The sequence below is a fragment of the Zootermopsis nevadensis genome, unplaced genomic scaffold (assembly GCF_977971745.1).
Source record: "Zootermopsis nevadensis isolate Lab colony 2312 unplaced genomic scaffold, Znev_1.0 Znev_ptg000032l, whole genome shotgun sequence".
Taxonomy (NCBI): Eukaryota; Metazoa; Arthropoda; class Insecta; order Blattodea; family Termopsidae; genus Zootermopsis; species Zootermopsis nevadensis.
In genome coordinates, this window is record NW_028259164.1 from 1,631,280 (window position 1) to 1,657,826 (window position 26,547).

The 26,547-nt window shown below is 36.7% G+C and overlaps 1 protein-coding gene across 1 annotated transcript in view; it reads left to right on the forward strand.

Moving 5' to 3' along the window:
* Cph (BCL11 transcription factor chronophage) overlaps window positions 1-26,547 on the forward strand; it is a 115,272-nt gene that overhangs the window by 1,628 nt on the left and 87,097 nt on the right. The window lies entirely within an intron of this gene.

A 26,547-nucleotide genomic window follows, 5' to 3' on the forward strand; every position in this document is an offset into this window, starting at 1 on the left:
GGAGATAGAACCCGATAAAGTGAGAAGCGATTACTGTGTTGAGGCCGATCGCCGGTACTGACACGTATGAACATTTCTTGTAAAATTTCAATAGGCTGTGTTTTTTTTTATATATAAATTTGTTCTTCCGTCTTTCCTAATCGAAATTGTTCGATAATAATCCGTTATGAATAAAGTTTAGTGATTTTCGCGGACAAATAGAGATAAAATTTCGCTACTACTGCGTTTTTGCAGAAGCATGAATTTTTCTAGAGACCTGATGCTAGTTTTAGGAATTACATTACCTCTGTCATTACGGGGAAAAAAATTCTTAATGTTTTTGTCGTATATTTCCGCGTTAGATTTGTTTAATTACCTGATTCGCAGAGAAATGAATTTCGTTCTGTGTCTGGTTATGTTGGAGGGAAGATACTAGTTTCTTCTGGTGTATTCAGTGTGTTTAAATAGTGGTGCTTTCGACTTCGAAGTAAGTCTAGAGAAATCATTGTTCACTTCAGAAATTTTCTTAGATCTATTTTTGAGTCAAATGAGCCTAAGCAAAATTATTATTATTTGGAACAAAATGTTACGATTGAGTAACAGGGCTGTGGATAGAGTTGGGTTTTGTAGTTTTAACTTCTCGTTGGTTCATGAAGGCGCTACGCGGGGGAGGTGAGATTCTGGCGGCAAGCGAATGCCCGTTTGCCGGTCTTTTCTACCGACCGCACATGGCGTTTGCGATGAATGTTACCGCGCACCGAATAACGTACAGCTTTCTTCTGTAGACGCGTGCCTTACCCCTGCGTCATAGACAACACTTCTGGCGCTTGTCCGTTGTGCCTTAAGGGCTGTCAAGGGTCGTCCGTGATTTAAGAAAGGAAGAGGCATGTGTGTGTATTCAAATGTGGCAGTTAGGCGTTCTCGCGAATTAATTATTAACATGTGACGTGGTAAAAAAACGTGCCTTGAAGAGAGAATTTATGAAAATAATGTAAAAATTAAGTAAATTCCTATAATTAATGTTGTATGTTTCTTTCTGTAATTTATATTGCATTTCGTAAGCTGTTCTGTGAAGAAGATATTTATGAAACAGTTATAAATACGGGTTCATTACGCGAGGTGTGATATTCTTAATAGAATTCTAAAATTAAACGTCCTAAAATTGAAATATAGGAAAACTGGTGTGAATTGCGTAATGTGATATGTGGAAGGTTTAAACACAAAAGCTCTTATTTCAATATTCAAGCATTGAATAAAATCACGTTTTTTTTTTTGCCGTTGTGGTGGCATCCGAGGCAAGTTTCAAATGACTGTGTGATGATTTCATTTTCATTTTTAACTTATTTATAAAGAATGCGGCATTCTTTACCGACAAAGTGCATACCATTTACTAATTGACTGTAAAGGGAGACAAACTATTTGTATAACTGGTTTTTGTACAAATGTGGGTCCCTTGGTGTCATTATGTGATCTCTGTTTAGTAAAGGAGACAAAAAAGAAACGCGTTGCGTTCTGTGTTCGTTTTCTGTAAGGCAGTTTCTCATCTCAAAATATGCAGACGCTGGTTGTGTGTGTCGGATGAAAGCCAGGTACTGTGTTATAGATAAAACTCATAATATATGATTATGCAATGTGCTGGAAGCTGTAAAAGGAGTAGAGTAGAAGTCAAAAGAAAGCTTGCGTCGTTTATTGGATAAACCTTGTGTATAAAAAGTATTTACCGGTGTTATAATCAACAGGCCACGCCCTGTTTCTATGATATTTACAATTTTGTTAATTAAAATGTGTAGTAATTAATTTTATGTAACTCTATTTGAATCTATTTTCCGGTTCCTGTTTGGTTTCTATAGGAAATAATTGTGTTTCATTTAGTAACATTTCTAAATACGTTCTGACTTTTAATTAAATTTTAATAAAAATTTTAAAGGATTTCGGCCAGGCCTATAATTCTTTATAAATTATAATGTTACGGTCCAATACATGTTTGTGATAATCTTGAATGACTTCAAATCGTTTGCCGGTAATGTTTCTACGTTGTCCATGTTTCTTTACATTATGAAACAGCATCGAAGAAATTTAAATTAATTATATCGATGTTTTTTTTTTTTGAACTTTCGGTCTATAACAGAAGATTGTGAATTAAACCTGGAATAGAAACTCACACGAAGATGAGTTTGAATGAACTCACTGAGGAACCTTGAACGCACAAAGAAGTCTTTTGAAGTGATCTGTAATTTTAAATTGATCCCAATACGTGGAAACATTTTTTTGTAAGAAACTATAAAAATATCCTGGTTTGTTTTAGAACGCGAAGATTTGTCATCATTTTAACGATCTTAAGGGTTTTTTTACTCTAGATGTAATGTCTTTGTGATAAAAAGTTTTAGACGAGGAGGAAATGCTTTGACGGTTTTCTACTTAGCACGATATGAGTGCAGCATTTCCGCCTTCTGGTTAAAACATGAACAGTGTACATAATGCGCACAGAATATGTATAAATGTAATTTACGACCACGTTATAGTGCATGTAGGCCCGTATATACGGTTAATTTCTAAAATTACTGAACACAAAACATAACTGGGATACTGGATACTGGGAATGACCCGTTCTTCAAGTGCCTGAGCACTGCGGGTCCCAACTTTTCGTTGGCTTGATCTATAGACATTCGGTAGGACTCCTTGGACGAGGGATCGGCCCGTCGCAAGGCCTCTACCTGTACACAGGGCAGCACATCACAACATCCATGGCTTGAGTGGGATTCGAACCCACGGTCCAAGCGACCAAGCGGCACAAGGCCCACACCTCAGACCGCGCGGACCCCTAAAACATAAATTTAAACAAAAGAATAGAAGTCCGAGGTCAAGATTTTGAATAATATAAAACATTAATAGGTCTGTGCCCGATTTTAAATTGCATTTTGTCGTGAAATAAAACTAATATTGCACCTAAAAATTGTGTGTAATTGAAGATGGCTGTCTTCTAGGTTGTTGCGAGGTGTAGTCTTGTAAAATATTACCGTCATTTCAGAGGTCTTTGCTGCGTCCATCATCAGGGCGAATGTTTTATGTAGTTTCCAATGTGAGCGCAAATACAGTTGTTAAATATTCGTGGCGTATTTAACGATGCTTTTATTCCCGTCAGATGATAAGACGACAGTGAATAGTGAACTGAAAGGGGTGCTAAAGGAAACGGTCGTAGCCTGATTTCAGTTATTATCACTAAATTTGTGTAGATGTACTGAGGAAAACCACGAAGAACATATGTCAGAATAACCTGTCTCTGAACTCAGATTTCAACCCAAGACTTAGCAATAATGCTTAACCACTCGACAGTAATGTTCGTTTCGATGCTATGGAAAATAAGGACAAATAAGTTTTTGAAGAAATAATTCTGTAGTCCTATATAGATCACAGAAGATAAAAAATATGATACAAAGTTTGCAGGGGCGTATTAATTCTACTAATGGCATGAATGAAACTGTAGGAAAGCTAACAAATTTTTATATTTATTTGATATAGAAAACATTATTTTAGAACAATTACGGAAGTGATAAATGTTTTAAATTTGTAAGTTTCTCTCTGAAGTTTGATGATGTCACTGACAATCCTCTTAATGGAAGTAATCGCTGTTTACAGTGACAGATAAAGATATTTTGTGGGCACACTCAGAATTATTGATTGATAAAGCATGTGGTACATACAGTTACCACTAAGGCTTCAAAGAGCTAAGCGTAAAGAACAATAGTGAATTTGTCAGGTCACACGTCTGTGTCGTGGGGTCGGTTTAGATGTGTGGGTAGCTCAGCGGTCATCTTTTACGGTCAGCAGTCACTCGATCTCGCCATTAGCCCGAGAGTCAGGTCTCTTACTGACTCCTGACTGCAGCTCTGTGCATGAAAGCGCTAAGATTCTTCCTGGTTCATAGACAGATATGAACATGGTTTCGCAACTTACGTAGCAGAATTGGCACTAACAATTTTATGATCTGCTGAGTTCTGATCTCAAATAAATTTGATGAAATTTATTTAAAATATTTTACAAAGTACAACCTTTTCAAGAGTAAACTCCCAGGATTTATATAAAAGAAAAAGTTATTCTGTATAATTAAATATTTTTTTTTATAATCATATTGGTTTCTTTAGTTTAATGTAGATTAAATTAGGCTATTATATGATGCAAAGAAATCGGTATCAGTTATTGCTTTAACTGAGTGTACTTGTGTTGAAATCGTGATTATAACAAGTAAAATAAAGATGGCTGCCTTCTTGGGTTGTTGCGGCCTGATGATGAAGGCAGCAAGTACTTCCGAAACGTCGGTAAACTTCTACCAGACGACATGGAGTAACATCCCAGAAGACGCCATCTTCAGACTTGCTGTCGTGAGAACCTTAAAGTTTACCAAGGGGTAACATGATTATCATCTTAAACCTAAATCCTGTTATACGTGTATTTAGTGTTTGAGACATACGTCACTTATTTATTAACATGTGTAAATCCGCAAATTAGGTCGCTATTTTTTTTTTTTTTTTTTTTTTACAGATCTTCGGTCGAGAGAATTGTGGGTAATTTTCTCACTTAGTTCCAGTACTCGCATACTGAGTATATGGAACGTGTTATATGTACACATCAACGTGATTTTCGTGTAATTTGTAGGCGATCTGGGTACCTGGTAGGGTGCATAAACCCTTCCCCATTATTCCCTGAACTAGTGTAATGCGGCCCGTCAATGTCAACGGGAATGTGCCAATTTAGTGTTGTAATACAATTTATTGAAGCTTTATATTTACAAATAGCGTTTGAAAATAGAGAATTTATACAATTTATTATTTCTTAAAAAAATGAATTTAGTTTGAAAATATTTTCATTGGGGCTGAAGCCAGAACATTAACAAACCACCAATACAAAATCGACGATCGCTTGAATCCAGACTCCAGATTACAGCCAAAAATATACTCCGTCAAACCCCACCATAAGCGTCTCGCTACTAGAGTCGACACCGTCAGAAATTAATTTTAATTTTTTTACATCGCATGAACATTGCGCTCGTACGGCGAACCGTGGCGGACTTTGGATATTATATTAGGGGTGGACATATGATTTATATGACATCTGCAACACAAACAATTCATGTAGGAATTGGAACGGGAAGGAATTAACAAGCAGATTCTGAATATTGTTTTGTGCCAATGGACAGAATATTTAAACATCCGGTATTGAACAGTATCCATGGGTACCTCAGTTTAAATACGATGGCTTTAAAATTGCAGTAAGTAAAGAAGATATTTCACGCATTTTGTATGTTGTATCGAGATAAAGGTAATTAAGATTTAGAGGCCCACATGTCGAAAAAGACCCTTTTGTTACATTTTGGTCAAACCTATATTTAAATAAAAAATTTATGTGTGTGCATAACCAATTAGTTATGTGACTTTAACATAGCTCGATATAGCTTGTTTAAGCGTAGAAGGTTAAAGTTTGGAATTTAACGATGTCTTTAACATAAAAGTATGAACAGAAATTAGTGACTCTGAAACGAAAATATCCACCCCCACTTTAAATTATTTATTTTAAAATTGACTGTAGAGCAGTTTTGAAAGTTAACTTAGTGAGAAATGGCTAATTACATTACTGAATATGTCAGTTTTAAGGAATATGTGGGAAGACAAACATAACATTAAAACAACGGATAGGAAAATATTAAAAGTTGAAAATTATTCTTCTGGTTTATGTGGATTACAAGTGTTTTAATAAGTAAAATAAAATGCTTTTAAAATTCAGGCAACGGTAACGGAAATTTTAGAAGTGTCGAAGAATAGACAAAAATTAAAATGAGAGATGTTTGTAAGGAATTAAAATAATTATGTAGAAAGTACATGGAAGAATAGATGATTACAAAAGAAAAATGTTTGACCGATTAAAAAACATGAACTTCGAAAAAATTTTGTGCTTCTGATTTTTTGGACCGGTATCTGAAGGTGTATTAGTGCAGGGTCTGAACTGTGTAGAGTGTCACACAAATTAATTTCGCCCCTTATAGATCTTCTTCAAGACGGAAAATATTTATATTCGAAATAGATCAATAATTTGCTTCTAGAACGTCAAATTATATTCAGATTTCTTGAGCCCTTAAATAACACATCAGTTAATCAAGTTTTCTTTTAAGTAGTTACGAGGTCCAGCTTATGTTTACAGATGGTTCATATCTTACGAATTATTTTGATAATTCCGCCGGAAATTTTTCTTTCTTAAAATAAACCTAAATAGTTATCACTAAATAAATTCTGGGAAACTACAGCTGTTATCACATCACAGAAAAATATTAAGTTTTTTTTTTTCCAGAAATTTAACACGATATTTTATTGTGACAAATTGTATTTTCTCTTTGTCATTGAAAGTGCGTCGTGAAATGTTGCAGAGACTAATATCTAACCAAATCGGCCGAAATTTATAACCTTGACTACATTATAAGGAATTTATGAACTTCGTGATATTTATAAATAAGTCTGCAGATTGGAAACTTTAAAAATCTGTCAGCATTTAACAGCTTCCATTAAACATTTTCATTTGCGTGATTACTTCTCAACTGATGTTACAATAAACCACGCCATGATAACGTTCGCGGGGGGAGGGATGAAGGTATAACTGATGTTCTTGTACAATGTAATAATTCGGTATTTCCGGTTTGCGTAGAATAACTGACGGCCCTGTACAGGACATTACTTGTCGAATATCGTAGGCCTACGGGCCCTGTAATCTGTCCCCCTCTCCGTACCATAAAGTCACCTCCTTAATGTCAGAGTTCCTGACGTGAACATTTTAACCCCATGAAAATAATGATATACAAAAGGCAAGTCAGTTGGCCGGCAAAAATTCCTCTCCACACTGCCACCCCTCTTAATAATTCTGTACTACAATAAGCATGTATGACCCCTTACTTATGTCTTCTGTACAAACATACCTGTCTCTTTGAGACTAGCAGAGAACATTAACTTGGTACTTCTAACCCCTTTTCAGACCTTTTCATGATCTAGCGGTCTTGTATGTTTTGTGTCGCCTTCATGTAGTGGTTAGCCGTCCAACCAGAAGACTTAATGTGTGAAATGGGTAGCTGATGTCCAGTAGAAGTCATGGTCACTCCTTCTCTGAACGAAACTGACCCACGTATTTTACAAATCACACTTCATTATGATGTCTTTTTGGTGGACTGTAAAAATGGCTAGTGGAATTCAGTGTTTTGCTCGTGTGCTTTGTGTTTGAACCGTGTACAAGGAAAGTAAACCAAAATATAAAAAGTGGGTTGCTTTGTATTATAACATTCCCACAGAAAAAGAGACGCATTTATAGAAATTTTCTCATGTTATGACATGAATAATGTAAGGAACGTCTCGGTAAAAAAAATAAGTTAGGAATCTCTTGACTAATTTGGCATCTGTCAACGTGTCTAGAAGGATTATGATCAATGGATTTAATTTTATTATCTCTGTTACTTTTTTATTATATCTTATATACATCGTGTTACAGGTTAAAAGTCCATGAGCTAGATAAGTAGTGTCCTTGAGCTGCATATTATGAAAAGTGCATTTAAAATAAGTTCTACATTTCGATATCTCAGATTATATGGAAATCGTTAACCGTAAAATCATTATATGCTTTGTCCAAAGTTATATTCCTTTTTTGAGAAGGTTCTTGCAAACATTTGTAAACTTGTATCGTTCGCATTTGCAAACATGATATTATTACAATATTAACCATTTAGAGCCCTATAATAACAATGACCTTACACGGTGGTCTAGCGGTTAGAACGCTGGCCTTGTAATCCTGGGGTCTCGGGTTCGATTCTCGGCGGTGCCCGAATTTATAACTTGTGTTGGGCAAGGCCGTGGTCTAGGCAACACGGAGTTTTCCTCCGTGGCATCCCAACAATTACTCCATTCACACACAGAAGAAGGCAATGGCAAACCACTTCTGGATCATCTGCCAAGAACATATATGAACAGGTCCCAGTCCGAGAAAAGGATGGAAGGATCCTGTTCATATGGACCTGTCGTCAGACAGAACACTACAAATAAATAAATAAAAATAACAATGACTTCCACCTGCTTCAACAATCAATGAACAATGTTCTTTTTAAAATAAGGTTACGTAGACCTACGTATATTATTAGCTCGCACATTTTATGAATGTTTACAACGAATGAAATTATATCATAAATTAATAATAGTAATTTATTATGTAACCTGAGGGTGGTAGTGTTACTTAAACCACAAATTACATTCTTAAAGTAAATATAGAATATTCTTAAATGCATAACGCATACTTTTTGATAACTTTTGGTTGATACCGTTATGATCTTACTCAAAATGCGAAGTAAAATTTAGTCATTGTTTGGAATTTGATTGCAGTTTCAGAACGAAATGAAAATGAAAATAACAGTGGTTATAGGACTAAAGGAAAGTTTATTTGTAATTTTTTTAAAAGTGTTCTTGTTTTATATTTTGCAAGAATTTCTGTTAATGCAGATGTGGGACAATCGATTTCATTCTTGAATAATTAGTCCATATTTCCGTTTAAGCTGAATGGAGAGCTAACTTCGCTCACTCAAGCGCGAATGAACGAAGAAATATGACACCAGTTTTTGTTAAAAAGTGAAATATTTCCTTTGTTAAGTTGACAGACGCACTGGACATATCCATTTATTTTGGTAAGTGGTTCCCAATTAGCGACACAGCTTCAAGAACACCGACTTTCCAAGTCTTTTTTATACCTGCCTAAAAATGTTAGAACGCTGTAAGAAAATTCCTAGAGACAGACCGATGAAATATTTCTCCATCCTATCCATCACTTAGCGACTCCTATCCAAAATCTGAGAGTTAAGCCCACTTTGATTTTCGCATGAACTTGCTAAGACTTTCATCAAGTATTCAGTAAATGTAGTCTCACATAGGATAACAGTAGGAGCATTGCATGATAGTTTTAAATTATCTATAAATTAAAAGACTTTAACTTCTGAAATACATATTAAATCATAATTTCTTCCCACACCTTAGCGTGCTTAAAAGAACAGAAGATGCAAGATTTAAGTCGGAAAATCTGAACGGAACAAACAGCTCGGGAGAGACCTAGGCATAGATGGGAGGATAATATTAAAATACATCTTAAAATAAATAGGAAGTACTGATGTGGATCGAAATTATCCTTGTATTTTCTTAAAAGTTCATTACATTTCGCTTCATCAATAAACTTACGCGAACATATGTAAAAAGGTCGGACAACTGACAAAGGGTGGTACTCCAATTTTGAATTTTGGTTGAGGGTTACAAACCCCTCACCGCAAACAAGACTAACATTTTACAAAATGTTAAGTAGGTCCTCAGATATTGTTTGATGACGTAATTGTTTGGCTACAAATTTTATGACGACGACGACAAATCATAAATTTTTATAGTAGAATAGTGTCACACTTTTCCTTCTTGCTGAACAGAATGGTTTTCAAACCAGTTGTCTTGTTGACTTGTGTTGTTAATGCACGGTTGAACAACGCTCTTGTGTTCTGTAGACATTGTAACATTATAAGACAATGTAAAGTAATTTCATTCTTAAGTTTTGTTAACTTTTGAAGAAGATTCTCATTCTTTCTTCCTTAGAATGTAATTATGGCTCTATTTCTAATTACACGTATTAACTGTTATGTTTATTTGTTCCTTGTATTTTGGTTATTAACCACGAATTTATTCTGTAATTCGAACCATGTCCACAGCAGAACCGTGTTCTTTTTATTACATAAACATATTTAAGTCGTCTTATCGGTGATTTTGCACGTGTTACAATTTCCACTGGTGCGTGTAATGAAATTGTGACCATTCGAATAAATTCTCTGTTAAACATTAATCTTTCTTGTGGAAAAAATAATATAACTAGAATTTTAAAAATGGTACAAATTATTTACATATGCTGGTGGCGCTGTGAGAGGTTCTTGATGTCAGCTATCTCTTTCTGAACCACGAGCTGGATACCGAGATCTGTGACCCTCTTACGGCCGCGTAGATATATTTCATGACGTAGCAGAGAAATGTTAAAACAAAATATATTTGAATAGTTTATCTCCGTTATTATACTTCTGCTGTCATCCTGCGATGTGTTATGTGGAATTATTTAATTCATTGGACTCTTCTTTGTCAGAAATTTAGGTGTAGATCTTCGGCTTTTAATTTGTAGAATTGTATTTGTCGTCAGATGTAACATGAGTATAACTTTAGCATTTAAAGATGTGTATTAGAATATGTGAGACGCGAGTTTTGAGAAAATCATTTCAACGTAAAATGTGAAGGTAGAATTCCACTTTGGAGACCAAATTATAGGCGACAGAAAGGACTTTGTACATGAGGTGTTGAGTGGATTAATCTGGCTGGCAGCAGGAACCAATGGGGGGGCTGTTGGCTCCACGTAAAAGAAGGGATTGTTTGACCAGCTGAAAGTTTTTCTTCTGATGTAGGAATGAGGCTCGTGGAGACAATATAATTTTTTAAGATGAATATCTTATGGGATGTTTCGCCTTGTATCTGTTAGAAATACACCGACATTTCGGGATACATACTGCAGGGATTAATTTTTTTTTCGTAAAGGATGTATTTTGTGGAGCAGTTTCCAATATTTTCCTGTAGCACAAAGTTCTGTAGGTAAATGTGGGACGTGAAGTTTAAATGTTTAACTTACGAAGACCCCACCTAGAACCTTGTAGCTGTCTTTCTTTAACAGCCACAATTTTTTGTTTAATTCCTTTAAATTGGGATGAGGTGTGATGCTAGGTGATGGAGTGGTTAACCCTTTCACGTGGCTACCGTATTTAAGGCTTGTGTTTGTATGGACGTGCGTGCTTGCTCCTGTCTGACCTACCGTCTGGACCAGGGCTACGTAAACTCGTCTGCATGCCACATCTGACGCTACACTGTTCTCCCCTGTCTGAAAAATAATGAATGACGAATGTTTGGGGAAACCGAGAAATGTGATGATTAATTTTGCAGAAGAAATCACTCTCTTTTGCTGGCAGACCTTTGGTGTGTTCCTTTCGAGGCATATTATTGATTATTTCACGACGTTTCATCAGCTACGTAGATTGTGAAACGAGGAATGTTCGGGTGACAGTGAATGATTAATTTGAACGGATGTGAAATAAAGTAAATTTTCCTCTGAAAAGCTAAGAAAGGTTATAAAAAATATCACTCAGGATAACCGGGTTTCGAACCCACTTTTTTCGAATAAGAAGCAGAAATCTTTCCGCCTAACAATGATTTTTAGTCAACCCCCCCCCCCCCCTAAATTTTATGCCGAATATATTTTGCTACTAATTCTACTGTGAATGTAACAGTATTAAAATCATAATTGTTTTAATTAGAAACATGCGTGTGGCTTACTTGAAATTACCATCAAAGTATGTGAACGTCAGAAATGTAGTCAATCTCTACCTGAGACAAGTCATCACATCTCTACCTCACGCGGCCTTGCCACAGATTAAGACTGCTAAGTTATGTTCATTATATTGAGAATTATTAAATAGTAGCGTAAAGTAGAATATATTTCTTCTACAAATTGTATAATAACGAAAATTAATGCCTTAACAATAAACGACGTATGTTAATTATTTAAAACCAAGTCTCAACTGTACGTACCATTTTTTAACAGAGATTGTATTTTTCATGTTAATTCGTAGAATAGAAAGCTATGATTTCCTTAAACAGGATTAACAACTTGATCTTTTTAATGGTTAAGTGTTGTGTTTTCTTCGCGGTACGGACTTAATTCTTAAATATTATTTAGACGAAATTTGTTGTTCAGTGGGTTGACGCAGATCCTGTAAGTAGTTTGTTTGTAAGTACCACGTTTCTCGTTTTTAACATCTTCTGTAGAAATTAACAGAAATTAATAGCAGTAGAGCCAACGTTCTTAAAAATGACACTGACGTGTGTTTGTGACTGTACCAAACATCTGTAAGGTGAAAGATATAATTTAAGTCTACATCTTTAATTCTCACACATTTTAAGTTTTAACATTACATTAACAATAACTCCATGCAGCTGAATCCTTTCTGAGAAGCTGATTGTCGCTCAGATATTCAAGAACTAACTCGATTTTTATAAAACACGAGGTTTCATCACCGTCTTCATAACAATTAGTAAATTAGCCTTATACGTTCCACACTTTTAAATCTAAAACCCCTTTTAATATTAGATTCATCTACGTCATTGAGTTATGTAAATCACTTATTGGTACAGACCTATTTCAAACTATTCTACGTACGTATTATATAGATTTGTCAAAACCGCGACTGTGAATTTGTTGCTTGCCTAGATGCGCATTTATTTCTATGCTTTGAGTGAACTTCTTGGTCCAGAACTTGTTCAGTTTTACTTATCCCTTGTTCTCGGCATCACGCACTTCACAAACACATTAACAGGCACGAGACTTAAGCCCTACCTTGTAAGCATTTTTTATTTAAAAGGATGGGTTTAATGCTAGAGGCATGGCTAATCTTACGCGTTGTGTGTGAAATGAAAAGGAAGATGATGTTCCAAACGAGGGTTTTTATCATACGTGTCTTCAGAACGTATGTGTGGAGGGGAGGAGTCTTCGGTCGTGTGTTCTGAAACGGTTATTGAAATAGCACGCGCTCGTTTTCCCTTCTTTTACATTGCTTGTCGTCATTGAGATGGCGTATAACTTATACGTACTTTTTTTATTTTAGAAGGGTCATTCAGACATGTGATTTATAACTCATAATGTATTTGAGTTACACTTAAATTAATTTATGACTAAGTAATTTTGTCATGTGATATGATGCCGTCTACATTGTACATCTACAATTAACTTTCTTTGAAACTAATAAGCATCGATGCAGTGGAAAAGTGTTGTAATAACATTTTCATACATTAAACGCGCGTTTTTAATGAAACAACACGCGGTATTGACTGTCTTCTGGTCTGGTAGAATTTTACCGATGTTTCGGAAGCGCTTGCTGCCTCCGTCATCAGGGCGATGTTAGTGCTATACTGTGCAACATCCCAGAAGACAGAAGCTGACCACTCACCTCCATCTAGTGCTGAGGTTAAGAATACGTGGAGCTATACCTCCACTCCACCACACGTATTCATGGCGTGGGTACAGAATTTTGGTTTCGAAAGCGTGAAGGAAAAAGTTCACTTGGAAGACCTAGACGTAGATTAAACTGTATATTGAGGTAAATGGTATTGGAAGTTGTGGCCTGGATCCATCTGGTTCAGGATAGGAACCGGTGGCGGGCTTTTGTAAACACGGTTATGAACGTTGGGGTTACGTAAAAGATGGGTAGTTTGGTTGAGTGCACTGTTAGATTCTCAAGGACTCTGCTATATGAAGGTAAGTCACCTCTGATGCAGACGGATTTTACTGACTGATGTGACGTTTAGCTGAGTCTCTCAGATGACAAACGTTATCTGTCGTTAACAACGCTGTCTGTTTCTTACTTATCTCCTTCTTGGCACATGTTTATTATAAGGTCGATTACACCAACCATAATAAGGCAATAAACATGATTATTTGAAATTTTGAGAAATAGGTAAAATGTAACGCAAATATGACTAAGCTTATCGTTGGTATAGAACATGTATACTTGCACGTCGTGCCACTATCACGTAATAACCCATTGCAGTAATTACTGTAATGTTGAAGCTCACATCTGTGTACTCTCTCCCTCAAGGGTTGGAGGATACCATATCACAGGTTTACAAATGATAGCAGTTAGATCAGGTCCTTAGAGAAGAAGCCATATCCCACAGCAACAACAGTTTTGCATAATTTGCCTTTACACCTCCTGTGTCCCTCTCCTCCCACCTCTTTCTCAGGTGTTCCGTCAGAGAAAAGTTAGGCAGAAACACGTGAGTGGAACAAAGAGGGAATACTTTGTCTCTCTTTCCCCTCTCTCCGTCTCTTCCTGCGTCACGTCACAACTCCAGGTTCCATATTCGGCCGTTAGATGGCAGAACTAGCTGCGTTTAGTTATCATGCACCCTCTAATGCGTTATTGTGCCCTGTGTTAGTGGAGACGGCCGTAATGTAGAACCAGTACACACGAACCGGATGCGGGCATTTGTAAGGTAACTACCACGCAGCAAAGTTTCGTTCGCAATACCCTAATAGTCTATGAACGTACGGGGGAATATATTCTTGAATGTTTCACCTGTGGTGTGATTCATCGACGTTTCAGAAATTCCTACTGCCTCCATCTTCAGAGCAATCATCAGACTACACAACCCAAAACACATTCGTCCTCATATTCGTCGCCGTGAGATCCTGAAATCTCAAGAATAATTAGGATTTTTAAACCTCGATTAGGCCACAGGCTCTACAAAAAAGGGTTTATCACCGCTAGGAGCTGATCATTTATCTCCATCCTATGCTCTCATGGCATGACGCAAAAGAAATACAGTGAAGACTTATCTCGTTGATGTATTTATTCTCTTCAGGGCTGAACATAGAGAAAGTATGTTTCTCCGAAACGTCGGTATCTGCCAACAAGTCGACACGGCGTTACGACCTAGATCATCATCAAAGTATTAAGAATGCTGATTTTAAAGTTGAAGCCGAAGGTCGTATGAATCACTTTTAAGAATTTAGTCCTTACCTCAAAGAAAACACAACTCTTTACCATCACAATCAATTAGTTAACGCTGTTCAAGGAAATAATAGTTTTTTTTCTAAGAATTCCACAAATACGTAAATACATTCTATAGGGAAAATGCAAAGTTATTTGATGTTAAAGTAGGTAATACATATAGATGGCTGTCTATTGGGTAATAGCGCTATGTAGTCTGGTAGAAGTTTACCAACGTTTCAGAGATCCTTGCTGCCCTGATGATGGAGGCAGCAAGGATATCAGAAACGCTGGTAATTTTCTACTAGACTACACGGCGCTACAACTCAGAAGACCGCCATCTTCGGACTTAGGTGCTACATGTAAGTTACCACTGTTATTTAGGGCAGTGGTATTCAACCTGGGGTACGCGTACCCCCGGTGGTACGCGAAGACATCTTAGGGGGTACGTGAAATTTAAAAAATATATTATTTTATGATAAACACTGAATAATCAGTAATGTAATTTATTTAATTTATTTTAGATGTGGATTATATACTATGTATGACTTGAATTATACACCAACAACTTTGGGGGTACAAAGTTGAAGAGAAATTATATCTGGGGGTACGCGAACAAAAAAGGTTGAATACCACTGATTTAGGGGTTTGGCTGAGTTCGTCTGTAATTCTGTCTTGGTTGATGGTAGACTCGTTCTTCGTCAAAACAACTCAGTAGACTTTTACAATGCGGACAGTCGGTGACCCTGGGGAGTGCGTTGGACCCACTAATTTACAGTCTCCAATTTGCCAGGGAACCATCATTTCCAAAGCATTCCGCCTCCAATTTTCCGGGGCCTGCCGACACTTTTGAGGTTGTTACATGGACAATAGACAGAAGGGAAGTCCTCAAAGACCATCGCATTGGGTGTAATAAACGTTTATTACGATTCACTACCTGCTCTGTTTTGACAGGATTATTAAGGGAGGAGAAAGTTAGATTCTTATAATGTGTTGAAAACCAAACGATGACACAGTGTCTTAAGTAAATTCCTCACTTTCTTGATTATGACGAGAAAATGTGATAAATTTAAAAGTGTGCTATGTGCAGTTCACAACTTTTTAAACCTTCTGTGCGTACCCACAGTCATCTGTTTTGCATTACAGTGAGTTTTTATAATTAATTTTATGGAACATATTTGTTCTTCAGGAGATGATAGTTGCTCAGCTGGCCTATGATATTTCCCGCTCTTTATAGAACCCAATGTTTCATTACCGTATTTACAACAGACTACCATTTGTCAGTGTTCTGAGGCAGATGAATCCAATCTACATTTTACACAATATTTGTTTAATATTAATATCTTTTTCATACCTTACCATCTATTTCTACCCTTACCAATTTCTTCTTTTCCTTGTGATTAAAACGTTGTATGCATTTCTGTAAGGCTCTGAATTCGCCACCCGTCTCATCCTCCTATAAAAGAAGCTTCTCATTACAAAAATTTGTTTCCAGCGTCATGTTTCAGTCTTGGGCCCAGCCGTACCGGAATTTATTGTGAGGGTTAGGCCACCAGTGAAGTTTTCATAACCTCATTCTTTACCTGAGAAAGTACCGCACATAAAATGACATGTTCATTCGCTGTGAGTTCACAAAGAAATAGAAAATGGTTTAGTGCAGCGTTTGTCAACATGCGGCCTGCAGGTCGCATAGGGCCCTCAGATATTTTAGACTGCCCATTTATATTTTGTGTACTATTACGTGCTGTGCCAGTTTTACGATAAAAATATTTCGACAGTATACGAAATTTAGTCAGCTCTTGGCAGCAGCTGTTTGCAACTGTCCACCTGAACTAAGAACTGCAGACAAAGAACAACCACTCGTCTTACTGAACTTTGAATCACAATAACATAAATCAAACCCAATATTGAAATATTGAACATCCGACAGCAGTGTTACATATCTCACTGATTGCTGTCCTTGTTAAAGAAGATTATTGAGCGAACCTGTTCATAGTATTACGTTAGCAGCATTTTTAATAAACTGCCATGAAATTTTAGTAGATTTTTCTCATTTATAATCCTGCTGCCTACGTGACAGTGTCAATTGTCAAATTGGCACTACGTCTGTAAAAGGATCAGAATCCATGTTTATTAGATAATTAATTATTATTATTATTGGATAATTAATAGACAGTGGAACTACTTTAATTTTAAATAAACTTAAAATTAAGTAAGGAAACATGTAGGATTTCTCTCTCAATACAAGTATATGCCAAATTTGGTTTTGAAAAAGTAAGTTGTGCTGGAAGAGAATAATTAACAGATGTTATATTGTAAATCATAGTAGTAAATCTCTGTAATGTCCCACCCTCCCAACCCAAAAAAAAGCAAGAAGAATGAAGCATATGGATGGAGACTCATATATTCTATTTTTGTGGAGATTAGCATTCAGTAGTGGTCTTGTTTTTTTGGCCAGTGTTCTGGTTACATCTGTGAGATGGTTTGTATGAGTAAAGTAGCAAGTACATCGTAATGTTCTGTAACTTAACCACAAGAAGAATTAAATAAATTGTGCAAGGCTGGAGATATGAGTGCGTTGAAATGCGTGTGAAGACTTTCTGGGAAAGCTCCTCATCGGTTTCCCCCTCTTGCATTCTGTTCCCGTGATTCGACTTGTATCTCGTTCTTGGGCTCCGTCCAATTACCCGTCTCACTAATTTCAGAGACGGAAAGCGTTGCCAAAATTGTCCTCTTCCTATCCTTGTCTCTGTAATGTAATATTTTGTTGATTGTCCTATTCTTACCAATGTTATCCGCGCATTCCCTTCATGCGACGAGTGGTTGGAACTCCTGCTTCGTGTTCGGGAGGTCATGGGTTCAAATCTCGTCCCGAAAACCGGCTATTCTAACTATTCGCGATTTTCCTCAGTCCTTCCAGGCAGATAGACCGACACAGTACCTCGAATTATGCCACAACTCCTTCCTTCGTATCCGATAACATTCATTAGGCTAGGTATTAATCATTTTATTATTCGGCTTTAGATAATCTGAGCTACTGACAGCGTCGTTAAATAAACAACCAGCTAATACAATTTATTGTATTTTATTTTTTTTATTCCTGCACAGATTTGTAAGTCGTGAAAGAAGGGACTATTTATTGCCAGTGGAATTTACTTAAGGTTGGGTTTTAATGTTGATTCTTTGCGTTATTTTGTTGCGTGTAATTGATATTAGACTCTGTACTTTTTATATAAAAAAATGTACGCGGAAGAAAATTCAGCAGTAGCTCCGATGACTAGATTCGAAGCCCCGCCCATCCAGTTTAATTACCTGAAACCATTACATAAAACCAGGCAACATAACTTATGTAGGTTAGCGAAAATGAAACTGTAGAATCCTGTGATCTGTCCCAACCTTTAGGAACGAGTGAAATTCCGACTTTAAAAAACAACCCTCACGCCATAGTAAATAATCTATGACCCATCGGACGCATCAACGACCACCTGAACCGGGAGACCGATATAATATTAAAGTTGGCTTATTTATTTTTATAAAGCAGTTTATGAAAGTAAAATTAAAGTAAAGCTGTCCAACTACACGCCATTTAGACGCTTGGGGAGGAGACTTGGCGCCACGGTGGTCTAGCGGTTAGAACGCTGGCCTTGTAATCCTGGGGGTCTCGGGTTCGATTCCCGGCGGTGCCCGAATTTATAACTTGTGTTGGGCAAGGCGGTGGTCTAGGCAACACGGAGTTTTCCTCCGTGGCATTCCAACAATTACTCCATTCGCACACAGAAGAAGGCAATGGCAAACCACTTCTGGATCATCTGCCAAGAACGTATATGAACAGGTCCCAGTCCGAGAAAAGGATGGAAGGATCCTGTTCATATGGACCTGTCGTCAGACAGAACACTAAATAATAATAATAAATAAAGTCTTATGCAAGTTTCCGCATTAGTACGCGTCCATTTCGATGGCTGATTTTTCCCAGCGTCGTTAATCAGGCAACCCCCCCCCCCCCCCCCATGACGTAGCCAGTAGTCTCGTGTGGATGCTGGAACTTGTCAAAGGAGCTTCTTATTCTTACTACGCGCGTGGAACTACTTACTTAAGATCCCTATTAATTACTGGCTGCAGCATTCAAGGAGCTATTTATTCCTGTGCGTGATCAAATACTCCGTGACTATCATATTAAATCAGCGGTTTCCTACCGTATTTTTATAAATCTTTGGTTTATTGTTTTATTGTTGCTATTAAGTTACTGCCCTAATCTTTGCTAGAATACCATTTAGGCAGAATCAGATGTTCAATTGTGTAAACCTATCTCATGTAATACTTTCACAACACCCGCTATTAGGCTAATTAGGTATACTGGTTATAGATAATCCACGTTCTTCGTAAAGATAAACTGTCTTCTGTGTACTGTCATAGTATTTGACCGACGTTTCAGAGGCTCTTACTGCCTCCATCATTATTACGATTATCGCACTCATGATGGAGGCAGTATGTACCTCTGAAACGTCGGTAAATTTGTAGTACATCTCAGAAGACAGCAATTTCCTTTGCTACCATGAGTACATGAAATCTCCCGAAAGTTCTTCGTTATGTAAACAAAAGCTTAAAGAACTTTGAGAAATTCAGGAAAGCAAGGCTCTCGAATCGAGAATCGAATTCATGACGTCTGAAATTAAGCGTGTTTCATAAACACTCGTTCATACAGAATGTTAATAGTGTGTGCTTTGTAGACCTATGCAGTGGCGTAGAATTCTTACCAATTGTAATAAAAATCTACCAGTGATTCAAATTATTATTGGTAGAACAATCCCGGTGCCCGAATTTATAACTTGTGTTGGGCAAGGCCGTGGTCTAGGCAACACGGAGTTTTCCTCCGTGGCATCCCAACAATTACTCCATTCACACACAGAAGAAGGCAATGGCAAACCACTTCTGGATCATCTGCCAAGAACGTATATGAACAGGTCCCAGTCCGAGAAAAGGATGGAAGGATCCAGTTCATATGGACCTGTCGTCAGACAGAACACTAAATAAATAAATAGTCTAGCGGTTAGAACGCTGGCCTTGTAATCCTGGGGTCTCGGGTTCGATTCCCGGCGGTGCCCGAATTTATAACTTGTGTTGGGCAAGGCCTTGGTCTAGGCAACACGGAGTTTTCCTCCGGGGGCTTCCCCGGTTTCTCCGTGGCATCCCAACAATTACTCCATTCACACACAGAAGAAGGCAATGGCAAACCACTTCTGGATCATCTGCCAAGAACGTATATGAACAGGTCCCAGTCTGAGAAGAGAAAAGGATGGAAGGATCCTGTTCATATGGACCTGTCGTCAGACAGAACACTAAATAAATAAAATAATAATAGAACAAGATTAACCATGTTTTTATTATTTCTGTATTTAAATACTCTTAGATAAATTGGGGTAAATGGGCTGTGTGACATTTTTCGGGGACAAGAAAGTCGTGTATCATAGGTGGTCATGTGTAGCAGGTTTCCGGTAGAATTCCAGGGAAATTCGCATGGATGTTGCAAGTGGTAGTGACATAACTCAAAATAATGTTCTCGGATTCACTGAGACCCGTCATCCATCTCACAAGACAGATCAGCTCTTGAATTAAATGCCTAGCAACGCCTCTGTGTTCCCTCAACATGTGAGGACCTGTTTCAGAGCTTGAAGTAGTTTACAATTTATGATACAAAAAGAAAAAGGTTTCTTAAAAGACGTGATGACCATTTCAGTGGCACTCCGCTAGAAACAGGAGGTCAGGTTAAGGACACAAATTTCCTCTCTTCCTGTTTGTTTTGAATACAGCTGACGAGAAAGACATTATGTGACGCATCAGGTATACTATTTTATGGCACGTTATGAATTTATGAGAATATTTGTGCGTGAGAAGCTATTAGCCGCTCAGCTGATCAAAGTATTTTTTTTTAACTCAAAGGTTCTTTAATAGTTAACCCTGAACTGGAATATGTCCTGAACCAAATAAATCCAGTTCAATCAAGATACATTTTTAATATTAAAATATATAATAAAATTCAGGTCAATACACAAAACTATATATGGATGTATACGCACATTTTTTGACCATTATTAAGTTTAAGGTTTACATGCGTCATGTTTGTGTTTTTGATTAAAATATATAATAAAATTCAGGTCAATACACAAACCTATATTTGGATCCAAATATAGTTTTGTGTATTGACCTGAATTTTATTATATATTGTAATCAAAAACACAAACATGACGCATGTAAACCTTAAATTTTTAATATTATCCTGTCATCTACGTGCAGTTGTCCAAATTTGTATCTTCCGTCTGGGTTTATATCTCTCGTTTCCTCCTTGCGTTCTGCATATCTCGCCAATCTTATATTTATATTTTGATCACTTTACCAATATCTGAACAGTAATTCATAGTTTTAAATCTGTGTGTGATGGGAGATTATCATTACAAAGAACTATAATTTTGTGTTATGAGAGAGACGATTAATAGCGGATTATGAATAATGCCAGGTTGTACATAAGTAACAGTGATCACGGATTAAGCAGAGACTAAAGAACTAGTTCCGTTACTTGGACGTGACTTCTGTGTGAGCTGTATTTTTTTATACTCTCCTCCTGACCCCCCCGCCCTCAAAACCTTCCCGCTTCAAGGCATTGAACATCGCCAAAACATTAGAAAATAAATGCTCATTCTATAAATTCTATTAATGTATTTTTGTTCCTCGATGCTTGTATGTGAGAGCAGAGGAATTGTTGATGCAACAGCGTCCTTTAAGCTTTCTTTATGGCCTTCGAGCTAAAGGTTAATCAACTGTTAGACTCTCTTTTGTGTTTACAGTTCTGTCAGACAGCGGAATGATTTTCAATGTTAAGCGCTATGAAAACGACTCAAGTTTAAGACTGTTAATTAATTACACTCATTTCATTTCGTTTTATTCTTGTCTTTTCGGAATTTGCGCCGTGTAGAATTGTATGAATTTACCGACGTTTCAGAACTTCGTATCTCTGCCATCATCAGGGCGCAAAATCCCAGAAGAGACGTCTTCATGTTAATGGCCGCGAGAATCTAAAATATCACAATTTTCTTGTTATTTTTTGCATTAATATTATTGACATTTATGCAAGTGGCCTGTGTAATGTCTTGAATGATTCACTGTAGAATTTACTGTGCTAAGGTACGTTAAGAATTTTGTGAAGAATTATCTCCGTGTTTTCGGAATAATGTAAAAAAAAAGATGATGCTCTAATTGTAAATCGAACATTTAGATAGAAAGAGCATCATTTTAATATATTTTAAATATTAAATGTTAATTGTAGTAATAATATTTTAATAAAATATTTTATTGTGATTAGACGGTTAAAATTAAACAATTATAATCATCACAATATGACGCAACATTATCATCTTATGCATTGAAATTCAGTTCATTGACACACTCACCCTTCCTTCAGTCTGAAATTTTGTCTGATGGGCTTATAAGTGTACTTAGAACAGAAATTTAAGTACTTCATTAATAGATAAGTAAGAAAGTATGATCTGAAGCTTTCGCAGCGACGAAATATAATTACGTATATGTACTTTTGTAATAGGAAAATGTATTGTTTATGAGACGAAAACATGATACATAAAAATCAAAACTAAATTGTTGATTTGAAACGTGCAGAAAATTAGATTAACAAATATAACAGGGCTTAATATTCTGTTAAGTGTTATTACGACGGTTAGTGAATTATATTGTTATCCAATTTAAATCTAATTGTCGCAGCACGCCGGTTGAAAAAAACATTTATCTGTCTCAGATTACGTTTTTGGTGAAACTGAATGAGTGCGTTCAAGAAGGCCATGTCTGTAACTATAGACCGAAGTTACTTTCAATTGTCAGTAGAATTCTTGTGGGCTGTGACGCGTGTCGTCTTTTAGGTCATAAACCAACGTTCCTTGGAACTTATGGCTACAAACTACAAGGCTACTCGGCGTTATAACCCATAGAAACAATAGTTGACATCCTCAGAGCTGTGGGAACGTCAAATCTCAGTTAATTTCAATTTTGTAGGGAGTATTATAATTTGCTCGGTGCTTGCTTACCGACAGATATAAAACGTTTCTACAGCTTGCTCTGAATATAAAGAACGTGAAACGGGAAACATAATTCTCAACGGCGTGACCGCCCGAGGGTTGTGACTACAAGAACAGGACTAATGTGGATCATTTCGGTAGACGCACTGGTCTTAAAAAATACAGGGCGACTAGAAAATAATATGCCGACGAGTTATCATTACTACTTGATGTAAAAAGAACATGAGAGAGCCAAGTATATTACTCTTAATGCTTAAATGAGGTATTTATGATGTAATAACGGTGTTACATTAGTATGGAATGAAGCATACACTTTGCGTTTTACATAAGACGCAAAATAAACTAGTAAGTCTGACGGTGTCTTATGTTCCTCTCATTAGATATTCACAAACGAGAAAGATTTTAATTTGTTAAGAAGTATTACATAATATTTTAAGTAAATTTCATCGTATAGAATCTCTATAACCAACTTTGTTGAAAAAGCGTCTACCTATTAATTGATGCGAGGGTTTTTAGAACAAATTCTAAGACGTAAATCTTGACTTCAGATTTCCGTAAGTTATCTAAGCGTTATTCCACGACAATCCCGATATTTGATAATTAAAAAAGAAAGTTTGTACTTATTTTCGTGAAGATTTTAAATTCGTTGCGTTTGAAAATATTCCTTGAATATAATTTACCGATGACGTAAATTCCTTTAGTCTTAGTGCGTACTATTTCTTACACATAAAATGGTTTGTGTGTAACGCATTTAGCATACACATGTGAAACGTTATACAGGAAAAGACAACGGTTAGGGTAAAGACGTAAGGTAGGCAAAGTACACACAGATAGAATATTATAGAGTGACTTCTTCGCTGTTGAAGCCATGTTTATTGGCACTTAACACAGCAGTTCTGAAGCACTGGCGTTGTGATGGAAATCATTACCTCTCTTCGTGTTAAGTCACCCAGCAGGTTAGGTTTGTGCTAATGCAATTGTATTACATTCTCCGTGTCCAGTCCCGGTTGGGGACAACTTATGAGAAGGTCTCCACGATTTATATTAGTTTCTGTACGTAAACAGAAGATTAATATTATCATAAAAGATAAGTAACTTTGTAAAGCACAGTTATTAGAAGCTGGTAGTCGCTCATCTGTGAAGCTCTGCCTTTATGCAACGAAAAGTTCATTACCCTGTCCAAAAAGGGCCCGCTATTGGACCCCATCTTGAGACATTAATCCAGTCCAATCCTTTGTTTCAACTAGACCTAGGTATCCTGAGGGTTTCCGACCAAAAATTTTGTACGCATCTCTTAACTCTCCCATAATACTATCTGTGGTTATTTAACGACGTTGTCATCATATCAGATGCATCCAATGATGGGATTATTAATGCATTTTGAAGTATATGAAATGTTTCTGTCGTGTTTCGTTATTTGCTTGAAGAAACTGAGAAGACTGTCAGTCAGATTTCAACCCGGGACTTTCCGAATAAGAAACAGGGTGTTAACTATTCGGTTTAGATGCTATTATATGTCCTACCAATCTCACTTGACACCTTCATGCCAGGGCACATAATCAGACAAAATGTTTACTGTCACAAAAATAGTATGGATTTTTTTTTTTTTGGTAAAAAATTTAATTTTTATAAGAGAGAGGAAGAACACAGGTATTGAGTTGGAAGGGGCATGTAACTCGCCTGGGAGATGAGAAATACATTCCGAATAATATAGAATCATATGATAATATTAAATCACACGCACGATAAAAACTGGGTGTGAGAATGTGAACTGGATTCATCTGGCTAAGGGTTAGGTTCAAAGGTCGGTCCTAGTGAACACGGTAAATGAACTTTCGGAGTTCCAGAAAAGGTGGGAGATTTGTGTATTAGCTGAGTGACTACCAGATTCTCAAGTACTATTTTGCTCTTCGGTTGAAACCTTTCACTCTTAAATTCAGCATGACCCGTTTATTATCAAGCGGTCATCCAATGGCTGACCACGAATTTGACCTTTAAGAGAAATTCCCACCATCGACACTATAATAATAAAAATAACGATCCAATACCGCCTTCCGCTATAGTGAGTGAGTTTGAAATTGTAGAAATATAGATGGTTCAAAAAATGAGATTACGTAAATCGTTTGGATTGTGCATTCATTGTCAAGACTTTCCTTAAGGGACTGAACACCCAGAACTATAATCTTGAATTAGTTAACTATTATCATGACTTCGTAATATTGCACATTGCCTGATTTGTATTACTTTTATATAATATATATATATATATATATATATGTGTGTGTGTGTGTGTATCTTTGACAGTCAGAAAGAAGTTCTTCTTGTATTAATTATATTAATTCAACAATTTGAAGCCCAAGTTTGACTAGATATTAAATTTTTCTTATTTAAGAATTCAGTCCGTACCGCAAAGAAAACACCACACTTCACCATTACGAAGATCGCTGTTTAAGGACATAATTACTGGTTTTGGTGAGAATCATACTAAAAACATAAATACGTTCTGTAAACAAAATTTAGTGCTGTTGATTACTAAAGCGGGTGGTACGTATAGTTACCACTTGTCTTGAAAGGATTACGCCCTCGTTACCGAATACCAAATTAGATGTCATTTCATACGTAATGTAAGGAAGAACTGTGACTATATGTTGTGCTATGAAGTACAATTTCATTCTAATTCGCAGAAACTTAGATTTTATGGGCGACAAATCGGAGTTGAGCGGTATAGCTTTATATTTACATTCTAATATTCAACGGGTTTCAAACTATATTTGTTTTCTCCATTTTCATTTATCTCTGACCGCCCTCCTATCTTATTCGATACCGCGCAGCTTCTACAGTTGAAGAAGCTTCTTTAAACAATCAAAGATCAAGTGACTGTAGTTCCGTGGACCACGGGTTACAGAGGGTTTCAGTAACGTCTTGTCGCGTGTGTTCAGTGCATATCTGTGGCTTGTTCGTTCGATGCCTTCGACCGCATTTCGTGGAGACTAACTCGGTCAGCGGGTACTGACTCGGCCTGCCCTCTACCATCACCGCCACACCCCCAGAACCCACTGCAGGGGGCTCCAGAAGTTCAAAGTTCAAGTCCTCTCTCTCCCTTTACAGCAGGAAGACGCTTTTCATTCTTGTTCAACCGGAGTTTTTTCCTTCTTTGTCTTGTCTTGTTCTTAAGAGGTGAACCATAAGAAAGACGCTGTGAAATCAGTCGAAATCTTCGTTCATGGTCACAAAGATTCTGTTACTTTTGAACTGATTTTTTTATTTTTCGTAGTGAAGGCGATAATTTCGATAAACGTAGGCGCATTACTGGCCTCATTAGCATTTTTGAAATAGCACATGAACCACGCAGGTCTTTTTAAAAATAATCTATCACTTTTAAGACAAACTGAATTTATGAAATCCTCACGGGTTATCAAACATGTCAAAATTTGCCAGCGTTTTATTAGGGCGTCCGATGCTGAGGGCGAGATTGTCCCTGAAACGTCGGCAAGTTTTAACCATTTCACACGACTGATAACCCGAGAGGATATTATTAAATTTCGGAAAGCTTACATTTCCTATTATATTTATTCTATACGTTTTTAAATTTTTAATTTTTTTTTTTGAAAACGCGTGTTTGTGACTTCTTTCAGAGTTTTGTTACAGAACTGTTCTTTGTGTTAGTGATTATATCATCATCATACGAGTTCACGAATTTAGTGATCTGTTTTTTTACCTCCCCATGTGTCGTAAATTAATTATTTGCGTAGAAAAATACTGTCTATTTGTAACGCAACTTGACAATGTGGTTTTGTACAGCATGAAAGTAACGAATAGCAAATTCCTAAAATCTGTCGCCTTATTCAAATAAACGTCCTGAAACAT